This window comes from Chiloscyllium punctatum, chromosome 46 (assembly GCF_047496795.1).
Source record: "Chiloscyllium punctatum isolate Juve2018m chromosome 46, sChiPun1.3, whole genome shotgun sequence".
Classification (NCBI taxonomy): Eukaryota; Metazoa; Chordata; class Chondrichthyes; order Orectolobiformes; family Hemiscylliidae; genus Chiloscyllium; species Chiloscyllium punctatum.
The window spans coordinates 63579660-63588778 of NC_092784.1; the positions used below are offsets into that span (position 1 = coordinate 63579660).

General features: G+C 41.4%; 1 protein-coding gene across 1 annotated transcript in view; it reads right to left on the reverse strand.

The window, feature by feature from the left end:
• LOC140468227 (3',5'-cyclic-AMP phosphodiesterase 4B-like) overlaps positions 1-8846 on the reverse strand; it is a 666103-nt gene extending 657257 nt beyond the window's left edge. The window contains exon 1 of the mRNA XM_072564484.1: positions 8750-8846. The gene's annotated coding sequence lies outside the window, so the exon portion shown is untranslated. The remainder of the gene's footprint in view (positions 1-8749) is intronic.
• Between the last annotated feature and the right edge of the window lie 273 nt (positions 8847-9119).

Consider the following 9119-nt stretch of genomic DNA (forward strand, 5'->3'; position numbering starts at 1 on the left):
CTCAGGGTGAAGATATTTCTCCTCATCACAGTCAAACCTTTGGTTGTCATTTCTAAATTTTCTTTTTCCTTTTTTAAAAAATTAGATACATACTTTAGGATCATTTCTACATTAGACTGTTAAATAAATACTGTACAAAAAGTTGTCTCAGGGTCAGATACAGGGATAAAGTTCCTTTTACACTGTCACAACAATGGTATTTAATCCTGATTTCAGAAATGTACACCCTCCTGTAACAAATTCATAGGTCAGAGCGTTGAGTACAGGAGTTTGGGACATCATGTTATGGCTGTACAAGACATTGATAAGGCCACATTGGAAGTACTGCATACGATTTTGGTCGCTTAGAATACAAAGGATGTTATTAAACTGAAAAGGGTGCAAAACAATGTTGTAACAAGGATTTTACCAAGACTGGAAGGTTTGAGTTATACAAAGAAGTTGGATAGGTTGTGACCATTTTCCCTGAATGTCGGAGGCTAAAGAGTGACCTTATACCGGTTTATAAAATAATGAAAAGTATAGATAAGGTGTATAGCTAAGTCTTCTCCCCAGAATAGGACAGTCCAAAACTGGAGAGTATAGGTTTAAAGTGAAAGGAGAAAGATTTAAAATGCAACTTTTTTCACAAAGAAGGTAGAGCATATTTGGAACGATCTGCCAGAGAAAGTGGTAGAGACGGGTACAACTACAACATTTAAAAGATATTTAGAAAGGTACATGACAATAGACAATAGACAATAGGTGCAGGAGTAGGCCATTCTGCCCTTCGAGCCTGCACCACCATTCAATATGATCATGGCTGATCATCCTTAATCTGTATCCTGTTCCTGCCTTATCTCCATAACCCTTGATTCCACAATCCTTGAGAGCTCTATCCAACTCTTTGGTAAATGAGTCCAGAGACTGGGCCTCCACTGCCCTCTAGGGCAGAGCATTCCACACAGCCACCACTCTCTGGGTGAAGAAGTTTCTCCTCATCTCTGTCCTAAATGGTCTACCCCGTATTTTTAAGCTGTGTCCTCTGGTTCGGCACTCACCCATCAGTGGAAACATGTTTCCTGCCTCCAGAGTGTCCAATCCTTTAATAATCTTATATGTCTCAATCAGATCCCCTCTCAGTCTTCTAAACTCAAGGGTATACAAGCCCAGTTGCTCCAGTCTTTCAGTGTAAGGTAGTCCCGCCATTCCAGGAATTGACCTTGTGAACCTATGCTGCACTCCCTCAATAGCCAGAATGTCTTTCCTCAAATTTGGAGACCAGAACTGCACACAGTACTCCAGGTGTGATCTCACCAGGGCCCTGTACAGCTGCAGAAGAACCTCTTTGCTTCTATACTCAATCCATCTTGTTATGAAGGCTAGCATGCTATTAGCCTTCTTCACTACCTGCTGTACCTGCATGCTTACCTTCATTGACTGGTGTACAAGAACACCTAGATCTCTTTGTACTGCCCCTTTACCTAAATTGATTCCATTTAGGTAGCAATCAGCCTTCCTGTTCTTGCCACCAAAGTGGATAACCATACATTTATCCACATTAAACTGCATCTGCCATGCATCTGACCACTCACCTAACCTGTCCAGGTCACCCTGTAAGCTCCTAACATCTTCCTCACATTTCACCCTGCCACCCAGCTTAGTATCATCAGCAAATTTGCTAATGTTATTACTAATACCATCTTCTATATCATTAACATATATTGTAAAAAGCTGCGGTCCCAGTACTGATCCCTGCGGTACCCCACTGGTCACTGCCTGTCATTCCGAAATGGGGCTGTTTATCACTACTCTTTGTTTCCTATCAGCGCTTTTCCAGCAACACATTTTCAGCTCTGATCTCCAGCATCTGCAGTCCTCACTTTTTCCTATCAGTCAACCAACTTTCAATCCAAGTTAGTACTTTGCCCCCAATACCATGCGCCCTAATTTTGCTGACTAACCTCCTATGTGGGACTTTATCAAATGCTTTCTGAAAGTCCAGGTACACTACATCTACTGGACCTCCCTCGTCCATCTTCAGAGTTACATCCTCAAAAAATTCCAGAAGATTAGTCAAGCATGATTTCCCCTTCATAAGTCCATGCTGATTCAGACCTATCCTGTTACTACTAGCCAGATGTGTCGTAATTTCATCCTTTATAATAGACTCCAGCATCTTTCCCACCACTGAGGTCAGACTAATTGGTCTATAATTTCCTGCTTTCTCTCTCCCACCTTTCTTAAAAAGTGGTACAACATTAGCCACCCTCCAATCCGCAGAAACTGATCCCGAATCTATCGAACTCTGGAAAATAATCACCAACACAACTACGATTTCTCGAGCCACCTCCTTCAGTACCCTGGGATGGGGACTTATCAACCTTCAGACCTAACAGTCTCTCCACCACCTGGCAAATATAAATTCCCTTAAGTTCAGGTCCTTCAGCCACTGTTACTTCAGTGAGATTGCTTGTGTCTTCCCCAGTGAACACAGATCTGAAGTACCAATTCAATTCTTCTGCCATTTCTTTGTTCCCCGTAATATATTCCCCTGTTTCTGTCTTCAAGGGCCCAATTTTAGTCTTAACCATTTTTTTTGCCTTTCACATACCTAAAAAAGCTTTTACTATCCTCCTTTATATTTTTGGCCAGTTTACCTTCGTACCTCATTTTTTCTCTGCGTATTTCCTTCTTAGTAATCCTCTACTGTTCTTTAAAAGCTTCCCAGTCCTCCGTTTTCCCACTTATCTTTGCTATGTTATACTTTTTCTCTTTTAACTTTATATGTTTGTTAACTTCCCTTGTCAGCCACGGCCACCCATGCCTCCTCCTAGGATCTTTATTCCTTTTTGGAATGAACTGATCCTGCATCTTCTGCATTGTACACAGAAATATCCACCATTGTTCCTCCACTGTCATCCCTGCTAAGGTATTGCACCATTGAACTTTGGCCAGCTCCTCCCTCATAGCTCCATAGTTCCCTTTTTTCAACAGAAATATTGTCACTTCCGATCGTACCCTCTCCCTCTCAAATTGCAGATTGAAGCTTATTGTATTATGGTCACTACCTCCTAATGGCTCCTTCACTTCGAGGTCCCTGACCAATTCTGGTTCGTTACACAATACCAGATCCAGAATTGCCTTCTCCCTGGTAGGCTCCAGCACCAGTTGTTCTAAGAATCCATCTCGAAGGCACTCCACAAAGTCTCTTTCTTGAGGTCCAATACCATCTTGATTCTCCCAGTCTACCTGCATGTTGAAATCCCCCATAACAACTGTAGTAACATCTTTCCGACAGGCCAATTTCAGCACCTGATTCAACTTACATCCGACATCCAGACTACTGTTTGGGGGCCTGTAGATAACTTCTAAGAGGGTCTTTTTACCCTTAGAATTTTTCAGCTCTACCCACACTGACTCTACATCCACTGATTCTAGGTCCCCCTGCGTAAGGGACTGAATATCATCCCTTACCAACATGCCACCCCACCCCCTCTGCCCGTCAGTCTGTCCTTACGATAGCACGTGTAGCCTTGAATATTCATTTCCCTGTCCACTTGAAGCCACGTCTCAGTTATCCCCACAATATCGTATCTGCCAATTTCCAAAAGAGCCTCAAGCTCATCCATCTTATTTCTAATGCTTCGTGCATTCATGTATAGTATTTTTAATTTGTTACTGCTCTCACCCTTCCCATCAACCCCTATTTCACTCAACCTTACAGCATGATCCCTTTCTGAGTTTTCTGCCTCATTGATACAGTTGTCTTTCTTGACTTCCCTTGTTCTAACTTTCCCTTCAATTTCCTTCTTAAACATCCAGTTTGTCCCCTCCCCCCCCTCCACCCCGCTACTTAGTCTAAACGTAGCTGTGTTGCAGTAGCAAACCTGCCTGCCAGAATGCTGGTCCATAACCTATTAAGGTGCAAACCGTCTCTCTTGTATAATTTATGCTTACCACAAAACATACCCCAGTGATCCAAGAATTTAAATCCTTGCTTCCTGCACCAGTTCCCCAACCACATGTTCAAGTCCATTATCTCCCTGTTTCTGGCCTCACCAGCCAAAGGAACTGAAAGCAAACCAGAGATAACCACCCTAGACGTCCTGCTTTTCAGCCTTCTTCCTAGTTCTCCGAAGTCCCGCTGTAGTATGTTCCTCCTCTTCTTCCCGACATCATTTGTGCCGACATGTACCACCACCTCTGGCTCTTCACCTTCGACCTTGAGGATTTCCTGCACTCGGTCTGTGATGTCTTTAACCCTGGCACCAGGACGGCAACACACCATTCTTAAGTCCCATTTGCTGCCACAAAAACCCCGGTCAGTTCCTCTCACTATGGAGTCTCCTATTACCACGGCTCTGTGCGATGTCCGTCTCTTCCACTCTGCCTCCACGCCAACATTTGATTGACAGACCTGGCCGCCTCGCGGACTGGCAGTGTCATCTGTCTCTACTGTTTCCAAAAGATTCAACTTGTTCCTGTCAGGTACTTCCCCGGGGTCTCTTGCACCTGTCTCCTCTCTGCCTTCCTCATCGTCTGCTTTCTTCTGTTCTCATCTGGTATGAATAGGAATGGTTGAGAGGCTATGGGCTAAATGCAGGTAAATGGGAGTAGTTTCCATGCTGTTACCTCTATGACTCTTTACAATATTTTACATCATGTATCCTGCACCAACATTTAAGCAAATTTCAAACTAATTTCATAGGAGTGAGAATGTATCAGGATGTGACAGTTGTGATATATTTTATCTACTCTGTGAGTTCCTGATAGAAAATATTGGATCCTTACAAGCAGTAGAGAGAGGACCTTTCCTTCCCACTGATTTGGGTTGCACTTAAAGCCTATCACAGAGGTGAATGGATAATACTCTAACTGCCCACATTAGCCATGCCACTAAATTCCTATTTTTGACATCACATACAAAATATCATGCTATGAATCACGACCAAAAGGCAAGTTAAAAATGCACTGCCTTTTACCATAGTTTGCAATATAACAAAGAATCTAAGATGATCCAATATTAACATGCCAAAAATTGAGAATTTCAATTTACTTGGCATATAAATCAAATCCCCAACTTATTAGCCACAACGTGCTACATACTTGCATCAGTAGTCAGCCTCAATTTTTATCACCTCACAAATGTATGCTTTACTCACTTTAAAGCTGGATGCAAGGTATCCAGCCTCCAGGGGTCGTACTGTGAAGATTTTCAGGAATCTAGCAAATGCCCAAATAATGCAGACCCCATTGAATGAACAATTAAGAGAAATGAGTCTTCCAACAGAATAATTGAAGGATGAAGCTGGTCTCAATTTCAAAGTCATCACATTTCTTAATTTGCCAAATAACTGGATTGCAATGAGGCAATTCGGTATCAGTAACAAATTTGCCTTGAAGAAGATGCCCAGGACCAAGTTCACTCTGAGAACCAATTGTTGACCTGGTCTTGAAAAACAAGTATTGGAAAAGATCCTCAAAACTTATCAGAATCGTTACCAGTAATGCAATGTTCACACAGGCACTTAAGTTAATCCAATCAAACCCTGAGTCCAGCAAACATTTCAGAGCAATAGGTAGCTAATCAGCCACTTTAACGAACAAAATGTCTAGTGTTATGGTAGAAGACCAAGATTGCTCAGCCTCAAAGCAAACCAAAAGTCTTCATGATCAAAAGTAACAGTTTCGAGTGATTTATATCATCAGTCAGTGATAAACACATGGGTACCATGATAAGTGGTTTGCACGATCAGATTCTAAAGAGCATTTCTATTTTACCTTACATCAGTATACGTGATTCTTAAGAAGAACAATACACTCTAACACAGTGTCATTTTATCAATCTTCGTAAATCTGTAACCAATTCCCATCAAATCCAAAAAGAGCATCCTATTTGTCGTGTTCTACTAACAACGGTTCAATAAAAATAGTCAATAATAGACCTAAGGGAATTATGAACATATTTCTGATTATGTGTGCATGTTTGTATGTAAAGGTATGTCTATACATGCCTGTTTTTGTCTGTGTGTTTGCCGTATTTATTTCACAGGTTCTTGGAATATTGAAAATTCTCTGTGACCTTTCTGGTTTCTGTCCTGTTCCCTGCTATCATGCACATAATAAACACTGATTCAGAAGCACCTCTAACCAAACTCGACATCATTAGAATTTAGAAATTACTTGGTATGTTGCAAGCAATTATTGAAGAGGGGCAGATTTATGCCTTTATCACACCATACAATAGTACAAAGTTTGCCACAGCTATAAAATCATTTCAGATTGGCGCGTAACACTCACCAGACAGACAAAATATTCCTGCCGCATGGTTGAACTTGACTTGATCACAAATTTCTGAGGAATTGGGTGTTCCCTCACAAGTGAGGAGTGGCAGTTGGAGTTTAATTTCGATAAATGTGAGGTGCTGCATTTTGGAAAAGCAAATCAGAGCAGGACTTATTCACTTAATGGTAAGGTCCTAGGGAATGTTGCTGAACAAAGAGACCTTGGAGTGCAGGTTCATAGCTCCTTGAAAGTGGAGTTGCAAGTAGATAGGAAAGTGAAGAAGGCATTTGGACTGCTTTCCTTTATCAGTCAGAGCATTGAATATAGGAGTTGGGAGGTGATGTTGCGGCTGTACAGGACATTGGTTAGGCCACTTTTGGAATATTGCATGCAATTCTGGTCTCCTGCCTATCAGAAGGATGTTTTGAAACTTGAAAGGGTTCAGAAAAGATTTACAAGGATGTTGCCAGGGTCGAAGGACTTGAGCTATGTGGAGAGGCTGAATAGGCTAGGGCTATTTTCCTGGGGGTGTCAGGGGCTGAGGGGTGATCTTATAGAGGTTTATAAAATCATGAGGGGCATAGACAGGATAAAAACACAAAGTCTTTTCCCTGGGGTGGGGGAATACAGAACTAGAGGATGTAGGTTTAGGGTGAGAGGGGAAAGATATAAAAGGGACGTAAGGGGCAGCTTTTTCACACAGAGGGTGGTGCATGTATGGAATGAGCTGCCAGCGGAAGTGGTGGAGTCTAGTACAATTGCAGCATTTAAAAGGCATCTGGATGGGTATATGAATAGGAAGGATTTAGAGGGACATGGGCTAAGTGCTAGCAAATGGGACTAGATTAGGTTAGGATACCTGTTTGGCATGGACAAGTTGGACTGAAGGGTCTGTTTCTGTGCTGTACATCTCTATGACTCTAAATGGTTGCAGCTTGACATTGATTGTTTTTACATCTGGAGTAAAACTGTAAAGGATTTGTTAAGCCTTTCCCTCCTTGTTCAGACAGGGAATACAGTGGTTAAACTTCATAGATGCAGTAGCGTTATGATATAATAATCAGTTGCAAACATAACAAGAATGACGCTCACTGAATGTGCTAAATTTTGACCTTTATTGAATTAGTACAAATCAGAGTTCTTAACTCTTGACAAAATCTGCCTTATCACTTATTACACCCTACAAGCTTGTTTCTTGTCAACAGTGTCTGGCACCCTCTTCTTTTCTAACCTGCCCGATGCTTACTAGTCTCATCCTACCAGATAGATCCAATTGGGCTTGCATCCACTTGCATTTTCCAACTACTATGCCAACGCTACTTTCCAACTTTCTGCCAGGAGTTATCGAAAAACCAAGTGAACTCACACACCAGTTTGTTATGAGTAGACACTTTGCCTTCTTTCAACTAGATTTGATGAAATTTGAATCTCTAGGAGTAAAGACATTTTGGCATGACTACGGTATTTTTTCAATTAATGTTTTAGCTTTAACAAAGACTATAAATCCAAAAAAAAGTGTTCCTTTTCCTCATCCTTATTACTATGCTGACCATTTCCAGCATTTTCGAAATTTGTGTGTTGAATTGAATCCAATTTTTCTTTCATATAATATGTTGTTCTATTTGCTTTTATCTATTTTTTCCCTTTTATTTTCAGGTACAGACTTATAGGGGTAGTCATCCTCCAGCAACTCAGCCAATGGGGTGCTCCTGACGCATGAACCTCGACAGTAAATATCCATGAGATATTCAACTGCAGAGATACTGCAGTTAGGTCTTACTTGTCCTCATCCAAATCACTATCTTACTCAGTGAATAGTGAGTGATCAGGAGCAAAAACCATGGATCATTTTCCCTTCTTATCCCAAGGGCACTGTGACCAACTGTAGCACTTTCGATGCTGTTCCCACTAGGATTAAGTAACTCAGCAGTGATCAGGAGGTAGATTCTAAGACCTTCTGGTGAGCATCACTCAATTACTCATTGCTTTGACTAAATGAGGTATCAGGGTGATGCAGGACCATACTCATCCAAAGTGAGCAATATTTTATCAAAATAACCTGGGGTACCATCATCCATCAGTCACACAAACAAAACCAAGGTGAAACTAGAAGAGCAGAATATAACACATTATCGAATCTAAACAAGCAAAAGAAAACCCCGCAGGCTTCAGAAGAGCCATACATTGCTTTATACAGAAATCGCTTTGTCTATTGCTTCATATTCAAACTGTAAAATGACTTTTAAACAGCTAATCAGTGACTGCAGTGAACCGAGTACAATAAAAAACCTTACTAATCAGGATAAAAATATATATATAAAACACACATGACATTAATGGGTCGTACACACCGCTAAAAAAAGATTTATAAAAAAAACATGAATAAGACATGATCACCATCATTGGTTAAAATCCAGACTCTGCAGTAGCTCAATGTGAGATCCAAACATGAAGCGTATGGTTACATATAGAGGAGGCTCACCTTTGTAATAACTGAGAATGGATGGGTCAGTCTGCTACAATAAGAGATTCTATTAAGGAAAGATTGTCCAAAAAAAAATCCCCGGCTCCCATACAGGGCCACCCCATTCACAGAAGCTTCTCTTTGTTTACCAACGTGCGCAGCCTGACGATGTGACAGCCCAGTTAATCACTGTGTGCAGAGAGGGAGAGAGAGAGAGAGAGAGAGCAAGAGAGAAAGAGAGCGAGAGAGGAGAAATAAAGACTGCAGATCCAGCAGGGGTTGAGAATAAAATGTGAGCTGTGAAATCCCTGATAGATATCTGTGCGCGAGAGTGTGTGAGTATGTATGTATGTGTATGTGTGGGTGGGAAGAGGGGCGAAACGATGCT